This window comes from Nicotiana sylvestris, chromosome 11, assembly GCF_000393655.2.
Source record: "Nicotiana sylvestris chromosome 11, ASM39365v2, whole genome shotgun sequence".
Classification (NCBI taxonomy): Eukaryota; Viridiplantae; Streptophyta; class Magnoliopsida; order Solanales; family Solanaceae; genus Nicotiana; species Nicotiana sylvestris.
Window position 1 is genome coordinate 136,280,722 of NC_091067.1, and position 4,890 is coordinate 136,285,611.

Here is a 4,890-nt window from a genome sequence, read left to right on the forward strand (position 1 = left end):
ATGGGAGGTGGTGTAGATCTCCAATTGGTTGGTTTGAGACGGGTGAGGCTAGGCTATTGGGGACATACTTGGTGCAGGATGCTTTAGAAAAGGTGAAGGTAATTCAGTAGAGGCTTCGTACAGCGCAGTTAAGGCAAAAGAGTTATGCTGACAAGAAGGTTCGGGATTTGTCCTATATGGTTGGTGAGAAGGTTCTGTTGAAGGTTTCACCCATGGAAGGTGTTATGATATTTGGGATGAAGGGTAAATTGAGTCCTCGGTTCATTACGACTTTTGAGGTGCTTTGGAGGATTGGGGAGTTGGCTTATGAGCTTGCTTTGCCACCCAACTTGTTGAGTGTGCATCTGATATTTCATGTTTCTATGCTCCGGAAATATATTGGGGATCCGTCTCATGTTTTGGATTTCAGCATGGTTCAGTTAGATGATGATTTGACCTATGATTTGGAGCCAGTAGCTATTTTGGGTCGTCAGGTTCGAAAGTTGAGGTCAAAGGATATAGCTTCAGTGAAAGTGTAGTGGAGAGGTCGACCCGTGGAGGAGGCTACCTGGGAGACCGAGCGGGAGATGCGGAGCAGATATCCTTACTTGTTTGAGGCTTCATGTATGTTTCTTGACTCGTTCGAGGACGAACGTTTGTTTAAGAGGGGGAGGATGTGACGATCCGTCCAGTCGTCTCATGAGTTACCTCTCAGTTTCCCCTATTTCTGCTTCTTATTGCTTTGTTTATCGGTTCTATGAGTGATCGGGTTGGTTGGCTCGGGTTCAGAAAGGTTTTGAGAAGGTTTGAGACACTTAGTCTCTTTTGAGGAAGCTTAAGTTGGAAAGGTCAATCAGATGTTGACTTATGTGTTAGAGGGCTCGGATGTGAGTTTCGATGGTTCGGATAGCTTCGAGAGGTGATTTGGGACTTAGGAGCGTGATCGGAATATGTTTTGGAGGTCCGGTGTAGATTTAGGCTTGAATTGGTGAAATTGGATTTTTGGCATTTTCCAGTTGATAGGTGAGATTTTGATATGAAGGTCGGAATGGAATTCCGAGAGTTGCAATAGTTCCGTTGGGTCATTTGGGATGTGTGTACAAAATTTCAGGTCATACGGACGTGGTTTGTTTGGGTTTTTTATCAAAAGTGTAATTCGAAAGATTTAGGAAACTTAGGCTTGAAATCCGATATGTTTTGGTTGATTCGATGTTGGTTGAGGTGTTTTGAAGATTGGTATAAGTTTGAATAAGGTGATGGGGTATGTTTGTGTTTTTGGTTGAGGTCCCGGGGGCCTCGTGGTGATTTTGGATGGTTGACGGAGAGTTTGGGAGTTTGGAGAGCTGCAGATTTTTGTTGCTTTTGTTGTTTCCGCACCTACGAATTGGGGACCGCAGGTGCGACGTTGCATATGTGGACGATTGGTCGTAGAAGCGCAGGTTGGCTAGAAAGGATGTGACCATAGAAGCGGTTGGCGAACCGCACCTGCGATGGCGCAGGTGCGGCTTGTGCATCGCAGATGCAGAAAGTGAGACTTAAGTGAGAACCGCAAATGCAGTGGTCTTGACCGCAGAAGCGGTACCGCAGATGCGAAATCCCTGGGCCAGAAAGTATAAATTGTTTCCTTTGTGATTTTTGAGCTATTCCACCATTTCTAAGTCAGCTTGGGAGCTTTTTGGACGATTTTGAAGAGAGAATTCAAGGAGACTTCATTGAGGTAAGGATTTTGGACCTAAAACTTGTTCCTATGGTATTATTTCACGGATTAGAGCTATAATTAATGAAATTTAAGGGTTAAAATTGGGGAAACTTGGGATTGGTATTGGAGACCTAGACTTGAGGATTTGAGGGACCAATTGTGGTCGGATTTTGGTACTTTTGATATGTATGAACTCGTGGGGAGATGAAGAATCTATTGATGTAAATTTTATCAAATTCCGAGATGTGGGTCCGGGGGTCGGTATTGGTAATTTCGGGATTTAAGTTGTATATTGATTATTTTTGCTTGGGCTTCGTTCCCGCATATTTTGACATCGTGATTCTGATTTTGGATATATTCGATGCGAGTGGAGGCCAATTCGAGGGGCAAAGGCGTCGCGGGCTAGATTTGGACCGGATTGAGGTGAGTAATGATTGTAAATGATGTTCTGAGAGTATGAAACCACGGATTGCACATCGTTGTGCTATATTGAGGTGGTGCACACGCTAGATGACGAGCGTGGGGTTGCGCACTGGTGGGGATTGTGGCTTAGTCCGTCCCAAATGACTATTTACTGCGTATTTGACTGAAATCTATTTGTTATCATCTTGTTTTGGGATGAATGCTATATTTGGGCTTCGTGCCAACTATTAGAACCCTCAGGGGATTTTTACTGTACTTCCTCATTGTTTTGACTTTATACTTGAACTCAATCATACGATATTCTACTATTTTTCATAACTCAGCCATGTTTACTCTTCTTTAATACTTAAATGACATTTTTAAATGATATTTTAGGCTGAGCACTATGTGTTACTATTGCCCGAGTGGCTGTGAGATTCTGACTGAGTAAGGCTGAAGGCCTATGTTGTGAGGAACCACTGATTATGATTATGAGGCCGAGGGCCTGAGATATGTATGCCACGAGGTAGCTTATTGATATGAGGCTCAGGGCCTAGTAATGATGCCACGAGATGGCTTGATATTGCGCTTGAGCCAAAAGGGGCCCCTCCAGGAGTTTGCATACCCCAGTAAACGCGGGTACCCATTGTGATGTGAGAGTTAGCGCGATGGGCTAGTGCTGTTCTATGATATTGCCCGAGGGGTGATCCTTTATTTGTTTATCTTTCCTATCTGCCTGTCATTTGCTTGTTTAATTGTTAAAAAGGCATTTTATGAAGTTTTAAACTGAACTCAGTAACTTTGCACATCCTTACTGCCTCACAGTTTTATCGGTTTTTACTACTTCCTTAAAGTCTATAATGTGTCTTACGTGGTTTTCTTGCTTTCAGTCTTTATTTATGATTACTACTCACTGAGTTGGAGTACTCACTTCACTCCCAGCACCCTGTGTGCAGATTCAAGCATTGTTGATCCTGCTAGCGAGAATTGAGAGCTCCCGGCAGATTTCGGAGTTCACGAGGTAGCTGCTTGGCATCCGTAGTCCCATGTTTCTCCCCCTTTATCTTGTTTCTTTTCCCTTATTAGTGACTTTGTAATAGTTTTGTAGACTTCTCAGACTTATACTAAAATTGATAGATGTTTATGACTAGTGATACCCCGGTATCGGGCTGTGTTGGGTTTTATTCGGCAACTGCAATGTTCACTGCTTACTTTGGGATTATTTATTACGTTTTAGAATTAATTCTTATTGTTTAATTGCTTATAACTGGAATGTGGAAAGTGTCGGCTGGCCTTGTCTTCACGAGAGGCGTCATCACGACCGGATCCGAGTTTAGGGTTGTGAGACCAAGTCTTTGCTAGCCATGGCTTCCTTAATTTTTGACCTTGTGTTGTATGGACGAATCACCAAAGTGCCACAAACTAACCACCCTCTGTTATGGTAATAATATAAGTAACAAAGAGGAGCAAAATAAAGCCAACATGTTAGTGTTAGGATATTTATCAGATAGAAATATCACATTGCGTGCAATGCCCCTAGCAACAATTAGCGATTCTAGAATGACTTCGAGGGTCATAAGGTCATTTGGCATCATCCCAATCTTGTTCATTTCAATCTTCTCTTTTCTTTCTTTTCTAGCACTTCTTGGCTTGCTCATTTTTCTTTCTCTTTTTTCTTTCTGATAAACACTCTTTTCTTTCTCACAATTTCCTCTCATTTTCACATCCCACAACTTTATTTTTTTTCCTTTAATATTTTTTAAAATGATTCGATAGAACCCTATGTAGGTTGCCTATGTATCATGTCCCTCATGAATCAGATCAAGCGTAGTTCTGGAAAAATAATGGACAAAATAAAGTAAAATAACTTTTTTTGGTTTTTCAAATACAAAACAAGAAGTACTATAATAAAAGACTCGACAATCTTAACTAGACTGACATACTTGATACTACTATACAAGACTAAAAATTAAAAGACAACATAAAATAGACTAAGAAAAATAAAAAGTTTCCTCAAGCAGCTCGTGTATGCAATGATCTTAACTAGAATGGTCTTGTGGTATTTTTCATGTTCAATTCTAGCAAATTGATCCATACCTGAACGGGAAAAATAAGATCAAATAGAGTTAGTGACTCAAGACACATGTGAGATCATAATACTTCCAATTAGGTCATGCAAGACATGATTGGGCTATTTTTACTAAAATGGCTTATGTGGCCAAGAGTGACTATTAGTGCATACTCAACAAAGGTGACCTCAAAGGCATGAAAATATCTTACTAAGGCTTATATGACTTCAAACTTCAAACAATCATGGCCCTAGAAAATACTTTGCAAAAGTGACCTATTTTGCAAAAATGGCGGATGTGGCCAAACGTAGCTAGAAATGCAAATTCAACAAGGAGGGGACTTAATGGAATGGGACCCCTACCTATGTACTCAAGATTCTAAGACATGGGTCATTGAACCACTTTTACGAAAATAGCCCCAGTTTGCAAGAATGGCCGATGTGGCCAAAAATGTCCAGACATGCAAATTCAACAAGAATGGACCTTACTGAGAAGATACCTTGTTGTGTACTTAGGGCTCTAAGATATGATATAACAAACCACTTTTATAAAATAGCCCTATTTTGCAAAAACAACCGATGTGGCCAGACATGCAAGATTTGGCTAAGACCCTGCGAAGCCAAGAACCTAAAAGAAGACCGGACCCTATGTGGGTTGCCTACGTATCTCACCCCGAAAGATGAGAATCGGGTATTTGTAGTTCGGGAAGATTGGACATGGGAGAAATCTTTTTTAAAAAAC